General features: G+C 44.9%; 1 long non-coding RNA gene across 1 annotated transcript in view; it reads left to right on the top strand.

Annotated features, from left to right (window-relative positions):
* LOC120887389 (uncharacterized) overlaps positions 1-13,515 on the top strand; it is a 178,854-nt gene extending 165,339 nt beyond the window's left edge. Inside the window, exon 3 of the long non-coding RNA XR_005730624.2 lies at positions 13,254-13,515. This is a non-coding gene — a long non-coding RNA (uncharacterized LOC120887389). The remainder of the gene's footprint in view (positions 1-13,253) is intronic.
* Positions 13,516-19,127: the final 5,612 nt, after the last annotated feature.

Genomic DNA, 19,127 nt, shown 5'->3' with positions numbered 1-19,127 from the left:
GGTAATTATTTTGTAGAGTCAGCTTTAGTTTCAATTTATCCATATGCTCATATTTTATTTCATCCATCCCTTCCTGTATGGAAGAGTTTAATTTTGCCATTTTCTTCCTTCTAAAAATAGATCCTTAAAAGTTTTCTTTGTAAGAGTCTGTTTCTCCACAGTTGTTTTAGAAATAACTTTCTCTAGTTCTTTAAACTACCATATAGTTCATTCCACATGACACACGTCTGATGATACCTGGCATCTGTTTTGTCATTGTCTTCATTGTTGTTCCCAGTGACTTCCACTATGGTGGCTTTTTAGAGTTTCATGATGTGTGTTGTGAATGCATATTTATGGAATACCCTCTGTAGGGGGTTTATGGAGCCTGAAGGCGAGGCTCGCCCACTCCCAGGAAGAGTTTGTGTTTGCTTTAATTGTTTTACAATATATATTTTTATCTTGATTTTCTCTTTTGAACTTTCCTACCCTTTTTGTTGTTATTGCTGTCATACATTGCTTAATGAAGGATGTGAAGGATGCGTTCTGAGATATGTCCTGTCAGGTGACTTTGTCCCTGTGAATGTCGCACAGTGTACCTACGAGGACCTGGATGGTACCGGTCATTCACTGGATGTAGTGGTTGATGGAATCAGGAGACACAGCAAACCCAGGACTATGCGGCTCCTGCCAGGGTAGCACAGCCTCCTGCTTTAGAGTTAACTTTGTTTTTTCGGTAAATAGTGAAACCGGTCTTGAAAATCAGGATCGGGTCCTGTCCCCTGGTGTTGAAGATGAAAACCCTGAGAAATGCCAAGGCTAGTGCCAAAAGTTTTATTTAAAGGATCAAACAGAGAGAGTGAGAGAGACTCCTCCAGGGAGGAGGGGGCCCAGAGCTGGTTCCCAAGGGAGTGGGGGTGTCTTTCCCCTTTTATAGATTCTAAGTTTCCTTCTTCTCATGTCCCCTCCTCCTCTTATCTTGCCCATGTGACCAAAAGGGCAGGAAGAGAGGGATTCAGAAGGTACCTCTCCCTATTTTCCATATCTGCCCAGAAAGGCAGGAAGAGAGCCACCCAGGGGCACTCATGACTCCCTGGAGGTGGTGACCTTGGCAACAGGTGAGGAGGAAGGGGAAGTGTTCTGGAGGCATTAGCATTCCATTTCCTTTTGAACTGGCCCCCATCTTCCTGACCCAATCATGCATTGTCTACACTGACTGTCCTTTAACCCTGTTCTCAATAGAAGCACACTCTGAAGTAATAAGGGTACATATAGTCATACAAAAACCAGTACCACAGCGGTTTATTATCATCATCAAGAAGTATGTCCTCTACACAACCGAACATGCTACACTTCTACGTGACTGGCCCTGCAGTGAGTGTTTCGCAGCATCACCGCAGATGTATAAGTGACATCCCTAGGTGATAGAAAGTTTTCAGTTCCATTAGAATCTATGGGACCACCATTGTAGATGCAACTCATTTTTGACTAAAACATCATTTTGTGTGTGTGACCATATTTGTTGAGAAAAAGAGAAGTGAGCAGCTGTTTGTAAGTCCTTGAGGCCCTTGAGAAGGTTCAGGTATGGAACGTTTCCTCTCCCAGGGTGCACAGGGTAGACCTTCAGGTGCTTTTGGCTCCTGTGCCCCCAGCTGCTCCTCTCCTCTGCTCTGAGAGTCGCAGCTCCCACTGTTTGCATTGTTTCAGAGGTTGGTTTGGCTTCTGGGGTGAGGTCTCAGGCACTCTGGGACTTCTGCCTGGCGATCTGGTGACCGCAGAGCTTCCTTTCCCTGTCTCATCATTAGTCATGTCTGTGGTGAGGGCTTAAGGTGAGAGATGGTCAAGATGGGCTGTCCATGTTGTTTTTATTTTTAATTAAAATTTTCCTCCCCCAAGTATTGCAGTGTTCCTATGCTTCTCCCAAACACTTCTGACCAGTGGTTTATTAATCAGCATTTTCTGGATAATTGCTTTTAAGGATCTTGAAGAACTGAAAAGCTGTGTCACTTCCTTGAATTTCATTCATCTCAGTCCAAATTTCTTATTAATTAACACACACACATGCTTGATTGTTTATAGCTGTTTGCTTTTTTTTGTGTGTGTGTGTGTGTGTGTGTGTGTGGTATCAGTGATTGAACCCAGGCCTATCTAACCACTTAGCAACATCCCCAGCCCTTTTTAAAAAGTTTTTTATTTAGACACAGGGTCTAAGTTGCTGAGACTGGCTTTGAACTTGTGATCTTCATGCCTCAGCCCCCATAAGCACCTGGGATTATAGGTGTGTACTACGCCACATGGCAGCTTATTTCTTTGCTTGTTTGTTTTGAGGGTAAATGAGTAGAATTTATTCAAGTGCAAAGAAAAGGAAGGGTTCTTACAGGGCAAGAGAAGACCCAATAGCAGGTTTGCTTATTTGACAATGAAAGATTAAAAAAATTTTTAAGGAATTATTATTGTGAATTTGAAAGAGACTTATGGAGTAAAAAATTCCCTTTGCCATATTTACAAGGAAATCAAATCCCCTTGCAATATTTAGAATCGATCAAAAATGAAGTAATCAGTTTGGAAACAAGAACTAGTGCAGAAAGCAAAGAATCAAAATTTGTGGATATTTCTTATTTTAATGTCGGTTTTCCCTCTTCCTGGGAGCCATCTTCCTCCTTTCTACTAACTACACAAAGTTGACAGTGGGCTGACCAATATCAGAGCATCCTGGTTTGCTTTGGCATGTATCTCTGAGGCAGAGATGACAGGATTTAACCCCAAATTCATACTTGTGTCCTTTTCCATTGTGGAGTTGTCACCATAGAAGAGATTTCCTTCTGATTTTATTTCTCTGCTTTTCAGCACCTGGAGAGGCCATGTGACAAGACCAGAGGAATAAAAACCAAGGAATGATATTATTTCAAAGCTAGGGATATTAAGAAAGTGTGGGAGTCTTATTTTTCCATTTGATAGGGTAGTACAAAAAGCCCTCGGACTCCAGGGGAATGACAAAGCCACAAGGAACTTGGATGTTTCAATCTCCAAATAGAGAAAGCAGCTCACCTACCAGGCTTGCCTGCATTGGAATCTACCTAAGTGGGAAAGCCACTTTGAAAGGTTGTTGAAATTTTGGGATTGGCTTGTTGTAGCTGCTGGCATTACCCTAATTTACATAATCTAGGTGTTCATTCTGAAAAGATGCAATCCTTTTTTTTTTTTTTTTTTTAAATTCTCTGGTCAGAAACACCAGGGGCTGATTCTAGATAGTTCGTGCTGCATGATTCTAAGAGCAAGGCTTCCTGTCATCTTTAGTGCTCATCTAATTCTGAATTATTGAATGCAGCTTCTTTGTGACATGTGGCTTTATATTGTGACATGTACCTTTTTAAGGTTTTGTTTATTTTTTATCTTGTTTCTTGGAAGATGGTTCACTAATATAATAATTGAGAAGGTGAATTTCTGTGTAATCGATGACATTTCTGTGTAACAGCATGCTATTTTCTTCTCTTGCTCTTAAGACATTTTACAAAGTGCTTTTAAAAAACCCCAGAACTTCTAGATGTTTTATGTCTGTTATATTTTTCTTTCCCTAAAGTTCCTTTTATTTAACTTTTCCTGGAGATGTGAAACATTGTCCAGTGCTGCCTTTTGAATCCTGCAATGTTTCCCTCCAAGGATTTTGATGAAGTGTGATGTTCTTCTCACTTTCTTCGCCGTTCTGAAGAGCAATCACGGTGGACCCCGAGCAGAGATCTCTCCATTCAGCAGCAGTTTGACATGACAGTGTGAGGACTGGGTAATCTATTGGTCATGTGTGGACTTTAGCTGGAATTGGATATAAGCAAAAAAAGTTTCATAGAACTTAATAGACTCCAGGTTTGAAAGTCAGAACGAGTCCAGAGGAAGAGGAACTGGGAACCTCACACCATTGTGTGTGGCAAAGGTCGAGGGCCGTTGGATTCTTTCTGCCACTCGGAACTCTGCAGCAGGCACTGCCCACATCAGGCGGAGCTAGAGATGAAAGGGAGAAAGATTAGGTAACGGCAGCCAGAAAATTTCTTTTATGCCTTTCCCCAGTGGCTGAGTAGGCTTGGGTTATTGTTCCTGGCACTGAGACTTAGCAGGTGCCAGCAGAGGAGAGTGAGAGACTCATCTGAGAATGACAGGGCATTGGTGGGACTTGGCACAAAGAGATTTAGGAGGCTAGTGGTTCTGCTGTGCCCTGGCAGTTGGTCTTGGCAGGTCTCTCTGGAGCAGCTGAAATGACCTGCGTATTCCCTAGAACCAGTGTAGTGGGGATCTGTGTTCTCCTGTGTCTCCAGGTTTCTGAAGGGTCCCTGGCTCTTCCATTTTAAAAGCTCGAGATGTTTGACTCATGAGTCTCTCCCATGGCTGCATTCCCCACTGGTTTGACCACTCACGGGGTTAATTAAAGCTGCAGAAACAGATAGTCCTTTTCGTTCTTCCTTACCGCTGGGCTGGGAGGCCACAGGCCAGTTTGAACACAAGCTTGGAGGCCCTGCCAGCTGGGATGGAATCAAACTTCCCGTGGCCTCAGGTGTGTTTACTTTTAGCCTGGTCCAAGGTTTCCTGGCCTGTGCTTGTAGGAAAGGCAAGAGGTTCTAAGTGGCCCTGACCCAGAGTCAGGTCCAGTCCTAGGAGGAATGAAGTACAAAAGATCAGCGACATCCTGATTGTTTTCTCTGAAACACGCAGGGGTGAAGGAGGGGCTAGCTGTCTCACATCTCCCCTGAAGCCCCCAGTGCAGCTGGATTTCCCCCTCCTCTGTAGCAAGGGAGCCTATTATTATTAGATCATACGGCTCCAGGCCATGTGACAAGCTGCTGTGGGCCAAATAATACAGTAAAGAAGAATGGAGAAGGAACTGCAGTTTCTTTTCTTTCATTCTCTTTGCAGAAAGGCTGCAAGTGTTATGCTAAAATCTGCCTATTAATTTGGGTATAAATAGCCCCTTTTCTCTAATCCAGATGCAGCCATGTGCCCCTCTGAACAGGGCTGGTGATTCTCTGTTGTGTCTTGGGAGTAATAAGAAGATTCTACTGGAAAGAATGCAGGCAAATCAGCCCAGCTGAGATTACATAAAAGGAGAAAGAAAATTGGAGAAAGAATGTAATAAACCTCGATATCTAGTTGAGTGTGATTTTTAACAAAAGGCTCTTGCATTTAGCTCAATGACTTAAGATCTTCAGATAGTAGCTAAATGCATTTTATTCAAACTTTTCCAGCCCTAGGCAGAAGCCATTTCAGTAAGCAAGGTAATTCTTCTGGAAAGACGTAAGCTGTTAAAATCTTAGGCTTACGGGTGGATTTCAGCTCCTTGGTGATTTACAGCAAGAACTTCAGAGGCTTGGGCCCTGCTAATGAGTGGCTGGCATCTTGTGGGGAAGTTCCACTTCCCAGATCTAGGAGAGAAGCCACTCATCTAGAAAGATCTGGTGGATTTTTTATTTATTCTTTTATTTTGACTATGCCACAGCTCCACTGTTCATGGATTCCGAAGCCTGTCAATTTATTTCGTGTTTATCTTAGCCCCTGCTTTGCTTCTCCAGTGGTACCCATAGCTCTTTGCCTCCTGCCCTTTGCTATTTTGACCTTGGAGAGGAGCATTTCCCAAACATGGTCTCATGGAGCTATAAGATGCTGCACAATGAAAGGCTTCATTGTCTACTTAGATTAAGAATCACTGCACAGCACACACCTCTCTTGAAAATCTGCAATGCACTTTTTAATAGGCACTGAAGGAAAGTCATTTACATTTATTTAAATGAATATATGTATAGTTATTCATTTAATATCAAAGTTTCTATTAGATTCCTAGGTATGACTAGGATTTAGAATTGGCTTTGGGAATTTCTACTATAATGTCATAAGCTGCAAATTTTATTTAGGCCACTTGACAGGCAAGTTATGGAGAAATGGCCATGGACCATCAAATCCTCTGAAAATGCTTCCTTTTGAAGGTAAATGATGATTACTGGCTAATCACGTATGTAGCAATGAAAGGAATCAAACATTCCGCCGTAAAGCAGACTGATTAGAATAAACTGGACTGGCTGCTGTCCACCGTGAAGAGGTGCTGAAAAGGGATACACTTGGCAGTATTAAAAATGGATCCCTGACAGAGCCCTTCAAAAGGCACTGCTAGAGCTTGCTGCTGGGATGCCTACATACCAATCTGTCCAGTGCAACTGCACCAGAGACAATATGGGGAAAAGGCACACACTGGACAGGGAATTGACAGACATAGGGTTTGATGTCACTGCTCCCAGTAATTGGATCTGGAGCCTGGGAAGCCATTTAATCTCTCTACGCCTTATTTGTCAAATAAGATGACTGAATGAGATGCACATGAATTCCAAGTTCTGAAAATCATAATCCATAATCACTCTCTAAGTAGGTCTTTATGTGACAGAGGCGAAATCAAACTGATGCTATTTGCCCTAGACCCCAGGAATTCTCTGGTTCCCTTTTAATACTTAAGAGATATGTTTCAGAACCATATGTGTTACACGAGTTGGCAAGAGTATTACATCCTGTGTTAGTAACAGACTCCAAGTTTGGGGAAGGAGAGAGTCCTGGAGACAGCACTGGTATAAACAGTTTGGAAATTTCAATTACTTCTTTTAAGATTCTTCTTCTTTCTTCTCCTTCCTCCTTCTGCCTCCTCTACCCCCTCTCCTCCTTCTTTTCCTTCACCTTCTCTGTCTTCTTTTTCTTCTCCTTCCTCTTCTCCTCCTCTTCTCCTCCTCCTCTTTTTAAAATGTTCTTTTTTTAGTTTTAGGTAGACACAATCCCTTTATTTTATTTTTATGTGGATCTGAGGATGGAACGCAGTGCTCATGCATGCTAGGCAAGCGCTCTACCACTGAGCCACAACCCCAGCCCCACTTCTTTTTTTTTTTTTTTTGTACCAGGGATGGAACCCAGGGACACTTAACACCTGAGTCACATCCCCAGCCCTTTTTATTTCTAATTTTGGAACAGAGTCTCACTAAGTTGCTGGAGCTGGCTTTGAACTCATGATCTTTCTGCCTCAATCTCCCAAACTGCTAGGATTACAGGTGTGTGCCAGCGTTCCCAGCAAGAAGTTTTTCCTTATAAAGAGACAGCTTACCAAACCTTAATAAATACCTATTTTCTAGGTTCTTTCCTAGGCATTTGGAGAGATCTGTTGTGGAGGGGAGGCAAAAGAGATGAGAATTCCCATCCTACTTTCCCAGAATTCATATTTTAGTGGAAAAGACAGATAAAATATGTTAGAAGCTGATCAGTACTCTGGATAATGACAAGGGTTGGGGCATGGGGAATAGTAACAATAAATACGGTAGCATAAGCCTCCTGAGAAAGGGACTTTGGGGCAAAGATCTGAAGGAAATGAAGGAGTGAATCTCCTGCTTATCTGGGAGAGAAAATGATGCAGGCAGAGGACACATCCAGGGCAGAGGAAGTGTGTGCCTGGCAGGTTCCAGGAAGAGCAAGGAACCTGTGACTCTGCAGTGGGTGGGTGAGCAGGAGCGGTGCAGAAGGGGGAGTCTGGGCTGTTGTGTCAGCCAAAGAAGAGCATTGCACCCACTTAGAGCAACACGGATGGCCAACAACAGCATAGCTGGGCCCAGACTTCTCCTTGTAGGAAATCTCCTACGAGACTCCCTGCCTAGCCTGAGATGTGCAGTTAGCACCTGCAAGTCAGAATACCCTCTCCCCACAAGAAAACATCCAGCTTTTGCATCTGTAACAGCTTCCCCTATAATTTATGCAATCTATGGTGAGTTTAAATGCTGACTCTATCATTATCTGAGTTTATTACCACTGCCATTTGCATATATTTGATGGGGTGAGGGGATGAGGCAGGAAACCTTTGGACAGATTCCAGCTTGAAAGTCTGCATGGCTCTCCTTGCCCTCACTTCTCCCCAACCTTCTGCCTTCCTTAGGGCCTGGCCCAAGGCCAGCCGCACATAAAACTATGAAATAGGTAGTGTTCTCGGTAGCCCTTTTGCCTGTCCTGTGTCTGCTCACTTCCTTATCCCCACTATGTATCTTACAGCATTCCTGACCTACAAGTACCAAGGACAGTATAATGAACCTGTCACCCTCCCCTCGCCCATGAACCAACACTGGTTCTCAACCAGGTACTGATAAATTTGCTCATATCAGCACAAGCCTGGTGGTTACCTCTTGCAGGATTGAGTTCTGCTTTTTTGATTTGGGGTACGGGAGTGTTGAGGAGAATTCTTAGTATTCCAAAATCCTAACAATTATTAAATGTGAGAGTCAATTACTCAGAGGGTCAACCCTGCTCCCTGCTTCCCCTCTCCGCCCCAGCTCAGCTCCACCTGGTTTCTCTAGCTCACCTGTCTGCACAGCGGTTTGCTGCCTTTTGTTGGCGGGGGTAGTGTTGGGAAATTTCTGTTGATAGTAAAATATATAGTGAAATGCTTGTGTGGACCTCTGAATTGCTACTGGGACCCAGAAAGCAGCCCAGGCCAAAGGGAAAGTGTAAAGAAATGTTGCCCAGTGGCCAACAACTTGGTTTATTTCACAAGTTTGTGTTTTCCACGTTGCTTGCATTTTGAAATAATGTGCACAGGTGCCCCCATTTGATTCAATTTCAGCCCTCATCATGATTTATAGTCCCATCTGATCACATCCACATCACTTTGCTATTTGCCCTTGTCTGCTGAGCTGCAGTCTATGATTGGGGAGCCAGAGCCAGACATTTTAAGAATTCAGTGTGAACAAACATGTCTCTGTCTCTCTTTCTTTCTCCCCCAAATCTAATGCAATCAACAATGAGCCTAATCTATATTTCTTTGAAAAGAGATGCTTCTAACCTACAGAGAATATTAAACTCAATGGAGAGATGGCAATTATTACAAGGGCAGAATCCTTGGAGGAGCTCAATTGAGGGAGAGGGAATTTTATGACCCACTTATGATCTTGTGTCCCCATGTTCTTGCCATCACTGTCACCAGCGCCATCATCAGCATCATCGTAACTTAACAAAACAACCACCAGTTACTGAATATTTATCATTCAGTCCATTATTCTGACATATTTAGTGAGAGTAGACTCTTTATTTCAACCACCTTCGGAATACAGATACTATCTTCCTTTTAAAGATTTTAGAACCACAGATTTTGAGAGGCTTAGAAACATGCCCAAGGTCCAAGCCCACCAAATAGCCAAAGTCTATATGATCAAAAATGGTAGATAGCTAAAATGCATATGCACAGGTAAAAAGAGATGTATAGGCAGTAATTTACCTGAGGCAGGATGCTGGAGGCCCCTTGTCTAGCAGAATACTGCACCAGATTACCAATGTTAGAAGCTGATCAGTACTCTGGTGGATAGCCAGATATCCACTGCTGGTGGACAGCCACGGTGGTCTCACTGGTGGCCCAGGAATGGAAGTTCAAATACTGTTGCCCACTGCAACTTGGTAGTGCAGTTGCCAAAGCAAACTTAATACAGTTAAGCACAGAAGAGACCAAGACTTCACTGTCACGGCTCCAGTAGAGCCTGGCTAGCAGGTCCCCCAGGCAGCTGGCACAGGACAACACGTGGGTATAGACTTGTCTCAGGCTGCAGTAAAAGGATCCAATCCCTCTCCTGTACAGTCTGAAATACTGAGAGGGGGTACACCTTAGGGCCACTGACTTACATGCTGAAGCAGAACAAAGAAACATATGTTGAACTTGAAGCTGGGAGAGATACCCCCATACAAGGCGATAAGCTTCGCACAGGCTGTGTGAGCTCTTTATCTCCCGGAGAGGAGGGACGCCAGCCCAAGGCCATTCTTACTCAGCTGACAGGGGGCTAAGGACCACCTGTAGGAGCCAGATTTTTCCAGCACTGTTTTGGTGGCAATATCTCCTGCTGCCTTCAGATGGGATTCTGCCACCTGTTAACCCTTCGGGAACATACCTGTGCTCTAATGAGACACCTCTATGTCACCCTTAGCCTGACTCTCCTCTCTCTTTGTTGGGGTCCTTTTCTCTGTCTTTGGTACCCAATAGTGACTTTTGACTGGCTGCTGGGGAGGTGCTTAGAGACGAGGGTTGCAAAGACTTCTTTGTTCATGAGTCTAAACTCCACCTCCTCTGGGAAGCCTCCCACCCAGCAAGCACAGCGCTTCCTCCTCCGTGTCTGTAATCGCATGGTTTCTAGTTTCATTAATGGTTCTGTTAATATTACTGATAGTAGGTGCGATGTGTTTGCGTAGACCTAACAGCTCTTAGCCCTTTGTTTCTAAGCCTTTAATATTTACTGAGCCTGTTTCCTTCCCAGTGGCCCTACATGGTAGGTACTATTACTATACACCCATTATTCAGAGGAGGAACTGAGGCACAGAGAGATCAGGAACTTGCTCAGGGTCATCCAGCTGGTAAGAGGCAGAGCCAAGATGATAGACTTGGGCAGTCTGGTGCCAGGATCTGGGCCTTAGTCACACCCCGTCTCGTGACTGTCCTTTGTTCACAGGGTTGTAACCTCAGAGGCAGGGTGCGAATCCTGCATGTGTCTTTGTCCTCAGCTCTGCATACTACCTGGCACACAACAGGCACTCAGCAATTGTCTGGCAAGGCAGTGAGTAAAAGATGCATGATCACCACGGAGTGACCAAGGGGCAGCTAGGGAACCCCAGGTTGGCCTCTTTAAGGCCCTTAATTGATGCCTGAAGCCTCATCTCAGGACAGAGGTGGTGGAGAGGGAGAGGGGAAGGGTTGCAGAAGAGGCCTTGTCTGACTCATTTTACCCTAATAACTTAGTGTGCATCTTCTTTGACACTTTCCTGCTTCTAGAAGAGGAAGGGAATTAGCGGAGGCTGACATCTATCCCGTAGACTTCTAGAAACCCACCTGTTTTTGCCTCCATATGGTTACATTGACCACCTCTGTTCTCTTAGTGTCCCCATTGTGGCACCTGTCACCCCTGACATGACAGTCTGTGTGTCTGTCTTCTTCCCTCTCTGCTGACCTGAGAGTTTTTTTTTTAATTTTTTTTTTTTGTGTGTGTGTGTGTAAATGACCTTGTTTGGTCAACTTGTACCTGACGTGGCCACAGGCCCTCACACCATGCTTCTGACCTGAAGGATGTGTGGCCATTGCCAGACCTGAGGTGCACATGGACCAAGAAGGCACAGGAAGGAAGTCACAGCCTTTGAAACAAAACAAGAGATGGATCTCTGGCTCCAGGAACCAAGAATCCTTTAGAAACTGGTTTCTCATCCTCTTCTCTCTCTTCCCCTCCAGCCCCTGTCACTTGATAAGTGGTGCAGACAGACTCCCCTCTCAGGGTCGGTTAGGAGAGGCGGAAAACGTGGTTGGCCTGAGTGGGGGCAGGGAGTTGGAGGAAACATAAAACAATAAAGATGATTTAATTTATATCTGATTGCAGCAACCAGCTGGCTGTGCCATCAATTATTGTACCCTCCGAGTTATTAAAGAGCACCTCTGTCATAGGCACCTTATTAGCTAGGGATTTATGGAGCCAGAGCCACAGAGGGAATGTTGATATTTCACTCACAGCCTCGCCCGTGGATGTCTGGCTTGTCTGTCTCTCAGCCCCATTTCCTCTTATCGTTCCTCATTCTAGGCCTTGAAGCTTCAGATCCAACTTTAAGGACATTGTGCTCCTACACTATGCATGTGGCCAATGATTCTGCTCATCGGTGCTTCCATCCATTGGTGTCTGTTTCAACACCCCTGGCTGTAAGACCTCTGCTTTCTAGGCAGAAAGTATCCTGGACGGATTCAAATATTTCTAGAGCTTTCTGTGTTATAAATCACCTCCTTTGATGGGGCCTCTGGTTTCAGTTGGCTTTTGAAGGGAGAAAGCTTATCATTGGATGTTCTTTTAGCTAACTGTCACATTGCAGCCAGCCCCGGAATCTGACTTCTTGGTTTCCTTGGCTTCTGATCCATCTTCCCCTCCTGTTCCATCCCCCAGCCTCCCTTAGGAAGACCTCCAGTTTCCTTACCCCAGTCTCCATGCTTAATTCAAATGAGTGAGATTCTCTGGGATGCCTTGACATTAAAGGCACATTTCTTTCTAACACAATTGAATGCTTTACTCATTCCTCGAAGCAATTTATTCCTAATTAGAACCAATTATTATGTGTGATGCCAGGAAATAAAAAACAAATTGCGTTTTTAAATTTAAAACCTGTGTAGGGCAAAGCGACGATATGGAGCCATCATGTCAATTTTTCCTTTGAAGATAACGTTTTTAAAGAACGAAAAGAGTTTCCACATGTTGATCCCTTGAAGTACCAAAGTGACAACACAGGCAGGAAGAGATGACACAAGAAAAGTGCCAATTTAGTTATTTACCCAGAAATGCAGAGTTAGGTGTTATTAATGAGCGGCGAGATCACACTTGACATTTTACAAAGTGACTTACAATCGCACCTGCACATGCGTGAGCACACACATGACCTGCTTGGAGCCGCAGTGACGGAAGAGACAGAACTGGGTCTCTTCTTCAGGGGCAGAATCTACTGGAACTAGTGCCTTGGAGAGGATGGAGTAGAAAAGTACAGGCATGAAGTGGCCCTCAGTTATGGCCGGAAGTGCCCAGGGGTTGAAATTAACATCCCTACTCAGTTCCTCTGTTGCAGAGAAATCGCATGCACTGCCGCTCTCCAAGAGATCTGGAGTGGTGTAGCCAGCACTTCCACTGTAGAGCTTCCAAAGTGGAGGTCCTGTTCATTCAGGAAATACTCACTGCCTCCTCTGTGCCAGGCCCTCTGCCTGCACTGGAAATGCAATGGGGAATGAGACCAAGTACCCACCCTTGTGGGTCTTTGTCAGGGAGACGGAATCCACGGCAACCACTGGCTGGAGATGAGGAGCAGCTGCTCTGTGTGGGAGGCGTTGGTCCCCGTGGTCCCCGCAGCTCCTGGCACTCACTCCAGCTGTCCTGAGCCTATGTACTCCTCTTATTTCAGTTCCCTGCCTGGCATCTGTGAGATTTTGAGTCTGTGCCTCCCGTGCCACAGCTTTACCATGGAAAAGTACGAACCTGCTGGCTCTCAACAGTGGGAGCAAGCCTGATTGCAGGCTTCCGAGCCCCATGCAGCCAACTAGGGTTGCCGGTGCTTGGAGGATAAAATAAATGAGGTTTCACCATCAGGACAGACTCAGCAGGGAAGAGTGCAGGTCACAACTGAGGGACGTCAGAGGTGCGGAAGTTGGGGGAGGAAGAAGGGCAACTTTAATCGGAGAGAGTGATTATGGAATCTAATTAGCTTCTCATTTTCATTTGCAGAAGGAACATTCAATTCACTTAAAGGCGCTCGACGGGTCCTTCTGCTCTCATCTGTACCCAGGGGAAAACAAATCCTGGTGTTATAAGGCATTTGGACAGCAGCATATCACAGCTAAGAGAGCACTAGGCTTACAGAGAGGAGCCCTGGGTCCCGGGCTTGGCTCTGCCTCTCAGAGCTTGGGACCCTGGCACATTGCCCTGCCCCTTGGGGACCCCTGGCCCATCTTCTAAATATGAAAATAAAATTAAATAATTTAAAAGATCTTTTGAACTCCATATACTGTATTTATTTTTTAAATCATATCTACACTCTGGCTTAATAAGGTATGCAGCTACCATTTTAGAATTACTCACCGTAGCTCTGCAGAGGAGCGTGCGAGCTTCGCAGTCAGACAAACATGAATTCTAGTGGTGACTGTACCCACTTACCTCTGGGTCACTTACTTAATAATCCCACTTTCTGATCTTCAATTTATAAAACCGAGTTAATAATAGGAGTATTTGTTTTATAGAATTGCCCGTGGATTAAATAGGCTAATGTATTCCAAGTCCACTGCATAGCATTTGGGACATGGAAAGATTCAATAAATATTTAGCTGTTATTAGGCAGTAGTCTTGTTTACTATAGAGTTTTAGATTAGGTTGGCTCTTTTCTCTCTGTTTTGAAAATAGATGGTGGGGGGGTGTCTCTTTTTTAAAAAAAAAAAACAACAAAAATGCCTGTGTGACATGCCTGGAGAAGTTTAATGGTGGGGAGCTAAGTAATGGAGTGAGACTGAGATAGCTCCACGGAAATAAAGCATTTAATGTGGGGATAAATGAAGTTGCCACCCAGAACTAACAGCCAGAGTCCTGGCTGGGCTGTAATTAATAAATACGAAGGCCAAGATTTATAAGGATATTTTAAGGAGTAACTGTGCTGCTTGGAGCTCTGGGTTTTACGCCTGGGCTGCAGTAAGATCAATGGGAAATCCATTAGGCCAAGATTTAATGGGTGGGAATGAGGCTTCCTCAGCTTTGGGTCTTGTGCATGGTGCCACCAGGGATGGCTGGGGCAAAGGCCATGGGATAAGTTGTTGAGCACTTGGAGACAGAGTACAAGGAATGATGGGAAACATCTCTTTCTCTGTGTTAGAAAATGCAGAAAAGAAACAGTGATTCCCAAATGTCTCGGGGGACCTTCTGTGAGCACTGGCTGGCAGGCCAGAGAAGTTTCCTTGTTTAAGAAGACTGTAGGGGATGGGCATAATAGCAGGTGCCTGAATCCCAGCAGTTCAGGAGGCTGAAGCAGGAGGATTGCAAGTTCAAAGCTAACCTCAGCAACTTAGCAAGGCCCTAAGCAACTGAGTGAGACCCTGTCTCCAAATAAAATAAGGAAGGGCTGGGGTTGTGGGTCAGTGATTAAGTGCCCTTAGGTTCAATCCCTGGTACCAAAAAAAAAAAAAAGACCTTGGGGGGCAGAACTTCACTGAGTGCTGCACATCCCATGCCAGGAGCTTGGTCTTCCTGCTTGTTTGGGCACCTGAGAAGGTGTGTCAGCAAACTGCAGACCTCTGCTGGTGGTTTTGGCCATCAACAGTGATATCTAGCACTGATCCAAAGTACATTCCACAGGGACCTGATATGGTAGAATTTGCTCTGTGACCTTCCTTATTTTCATCATCATCAGAGGTGGCTCAGGCTGTGGTGGGATTTGGGGATTAAAGGCCCAGGTGTGCATTCCATTCCTCCTTTGTACTGAAGGAGAACTGAAGGACCAGCCCGTGGAAGGCTGAGACCCCTGTCCTGGCCTTCTTTATAATAGGCCAGGGAGATGTCTAACTGAGGCTCACTGCAGAGAAGGTGATTTTTCCCTCTCCCCTTGGTCCACATTTAATGTTTTTATGCCATATTAGCTTTTTCCATGTTGTCCCTTATGCCTGAGGGTCCACTCCTGGTCCATCGCTAACTCTAGCTGCATAGAAACCTGGCACAGGGTATTCTCCTCTTCCACAGGTTGAATACCCCGATGACTCCATTTTCCTTGCTGGTACTATTTGTAGATGCTCAATCCTTTCCATGTCTTAGTTTACCCATCCTTTAATCCTGTTCTTTTCAAAACCTTCTTTGTGAAATATTTATCAGATATTTCTGAGTTTCAACTACAGATCTTTAGCTTTGTTTTCTGGATGTGATCGTGTCTTTCCTTCCTCATTGATGGTTTACTCTGGGTGCACAGTACCTGGTGTTGGTTCCTATCTTTCCATCCATCTGAAGAATATGCCCCATGTTTTTGTGTGGAATTTTATATTTTATTAATAACTGTAGAACGAGATGGTTTTCTCATTATTTGGGTGCTCCTGGGTATCAGGTACTATACCAAACACTGGGTACTTTATCTATGTCACGCTAACTTAAGCCCTTAACAGGTAAACTGAGGTTCAGAGAGTTTTAGTGGGCTGCCCAAGGTCACACAGTTACTAGGCATCATCGTGTGGACCAGGCTCCAGAGCTCATCTTCTCACTATCACACAACATTTCATAGTCGAGATCACGTTTGATCCTTATCAATGATTGATCCCAAGATAGCTGTCATTACCCCTATTTTACAGATGAAGGAAAACCACCACCAAGGAAGGGTGACTTGTCTAGTTCAATGAGAAAGCAGAAAGGAAAGCCTTGCATGCAGGTGTTTGCTTCAGTGTGCACATCCCAGTCCTCTGAGTCATGGACGCGGGGTGTTGAGGCTCCTGGCTGGTTTTCTCGTGTTCTGTGATCTGCAGTCTCCGGCACCCTGTGAGTTTCAGTTCCGTTTCCTCCGCCTGTTTTCCTCTTGTGGAGACTCTGCAGGTTCGGGCTACAGAGCTTTGCCTTCCCAGGAAGAGTCATGAAGAAAGCATGTCTTGGGCTAGAGAGAGAGCATCCAAACAGATGCCACCTCAGCCAGTGCTCTGTGTGAGGCCAAGAAGGCAAGTGAGAGGACTTGTTTTGCCAATAAGTGCATAGAACAGCTAATCCTATTACACGACTTGTAAAATCAAGTTATCATCTGTCTGAGAACTTAGGGAATTAATTACACAAAGATCCAGCCATGCACTTTGATAAACAGGTACCTATTACCCACCCACTAAACACCTAAGTAATTTTAGGTGCCACAGAGCAGAGGCACCAAGAAATGACCAGACCACGATAAATAGTTGCTGAGGATCCAGGAATAACCGAGACACAGGCCTGGCTTATCAACTCGTCATCTGTGAATGGTGGAGGGGCGCTGAGGGAGATGGATATGCCAAATGTTCTTGCATAATCTGAGCACTACCGAGTACCCAAAGTGCAAGTCAGCCTTTTAATCACTCTTCTCTCCCCAGTGCCTGGCAGAGGACATGACACCATGAGAGTGAATGAACAAAACCATAAAATAGAGAAGGTGAAAGATATCCTTGGGTAGGTGTGGAAAAGGGGGGTTAGGAAAAGCTCATGAAGATGAGGTGATATTTAAGCTGAGTCTCTAAAAATGAAGGGGAATTTATCTGGGGGAGAAGGTGGAGGACAGGGAGACTATTTAGACAGAATGTGTGGTTCTGAAAGAAAGAGGTGCATGGGAACTGTACTGGACAGGGAGCCGGGACTAGCTTAAGAGCTCAGGTGTCACACTGCAGAGCTGGGTAAGTGCATGTTGGGTCATGGGAGCCAGAGACCGTGCTACGTGGAGGAGTGGCCTGAGGTAGGTGTCCATGGGGTCACGGGCCAGGTGTACCTCACTGCAGATACCTGCAAAGAGCGAGGTGGGGGGACACCTTGGTGCATGAAGCGTGATGGATGAAGACGCTGTTTACTGAGATGGCAAATTTGGAATGAAGAGGAATTGGGAGGATGAGACCAAGGGAAAAGTAGAATATGGAGATCATGAATTTCAAATATATCATCTTCAATTTGAGAAGCCTTTGGGATATCCAGGTGGATGCATTCAGGAGACAAATAAAGGACTGGATTTTGGGAGAGAAGTGTGATTTAGGACTTTTTATGTAGAAGTTAACAGCATCGAAGAATCATGCACTGTATGAATGAAGTCACTTTTGCAGAGGACTTAGACAATGTCTTCCTGGAGCTAACCATCTCACAGACTGATAAAGCAGCCTAGATAATAAGTCCCCTTTGTATAGAAGCATCTTTTCTGGGAATACTGAAAGATCCATTTTTATCTCTTGACTCATTGGGGTGGAAACTCTTGAGAGTGTTTTTCACTTTAAAGGGAGCCTCTGATTCCTTCCCTTATTCTCACGAATATCGCTTACATCAACCCAACACCCTGGCAGGCACCTAGTATGTGAGTCACCGTATCAGATACTGCTGGGTTTACAAAAGGTCTGACCTCTCTCTTCGGGGAACTTCCAACATCTTAGAGAACCGTCATCAAGAGTGTGAATGACTACAGTGCTAGGTGGAATACAGGGCCATTTACACCAGCAACTTAAACATTGTAAGGGCTCAAAACATGGGACCATTAGTATGTTTGCAGAGGTCAGGAAATGCTCCATTGAAAAGGTAGTCTTGATTTATGATCAGCCAAGATCGTAGAGATTAGTGATAAAGGCAATAATACAATCAGAGTGACAGAGGGGATTAGGTTGGGCTGGTTTGTGGGGCAACGCTGGGCGACTCACCTGCAAAGATGGATTAAGGCCTTGAGTGCCAGGGCGGAGAGATTGTATTTGATTTCATAGTTCAGACGGCTCGAGCTCTTTTTCAACCATATTTCAGAGGTCAATACTAGGCCTTCCCCAATTTCAGAATAAATGAGTCTTAGAAGGGACTGTGATCCTCTTTCAAGGAGAAAGTTAATTGATTGGTATTACAGAGTCATCATAGATGGCCAACCCAAAATTGAAAATCCACTTCTGAAGACAGATACTGTTTGTTGAGAACAAAACTGCAGCCCGGATTCCCATTTCTTAGATCCAGATCTGTATTTTCTTAGCACATGATTCCCTTGAGGGGACTGCTCTAGTTTTTCTCGGGAGTCATTTGTTATCTTAAATATTGGCATCTTTGAGATAAGGGTTTTCTAAATCACATTTACAGAATGCTTGTAAACACTCCTCATGGTTAGAACAGCTCTCTTCATTGACCTTGTGCCATTGATGTGCTCCAAGCTACTTTGGGGCATAAAATTCCCTGAAGCTTTGCCATGGAAACCCACTCCCGAGTCATAATTCTTCCCTCCGCCTGGGCGTGGGCCTCCGACGTTTATGTGGCGGCTGGCATAACTAGTCCGACAGGATTTTCAGTAAAACCCGAGCTGCCATGGGGATACGATATTTCTTTTCCTAATTGCTCATAATTTCATCCTATTTCTTCTAACAGCAATTGAAGATGACATTACACTCCCTTTTATGTCAGTTGATGATGCATAATTCTCTCCTAGAACAGCCAACGACTGTATTTACTAACACATTAAAAAACATCGATGTGTATTCAGGCCAGAGCTGTTTTTACACCACTATTTTATGTGTGCATCAAATGGCGCAATGTTGGAAGGGGTTTCATTCTTAGGAAAAGCACCCCCCCACACACACACACACAGATAGAATGCATGCCTGAAAGCATGCGGATAGCCCGGCACATTGGTGACCCTCTGTGCATACCCAGGAGCCACTCCCCGGCCCTAGGTCCAGTTTTTGTCCTTCCCTGCCTTGCTTTGTTCTTGGAGACTGTCCACTGGAGGCTGCATTCTCTGGGTCCCTTGGCCTCTGGCCCTGGGTTGGGAGGCACCAGCAAGAGACTGGAAATGGAAGGAAAGGCAAATTGTGGGCTTCCTTGCTCCCCCCTTGCTTTAGTGTGATGTTTCTGAGACTAGCCACAGCCCGCGGTGAACATGGCTCTCGCTGGGTTCTG

Source organism: Ictidomys tridecemlineatus, chromosome 10 (genome assembly GCF_052094955.1).
Source record: "Ictidomys tridecemlineatus isolate mIctTri1 chromosome 10, mIctTri1.hap1, whole genome shotgun sequence".
Lineage (NCBI taxonomy): Eukaryota > Metazoa > Chordata > Mammalia > Rodentia > Sciuridae > Ictidomys > Ictidomys tridecemlineatus.
Note: the sequence above shows the minus strand (reverse complement) of the source record. Positions and strands in the feature narration are given on the sequence as shown.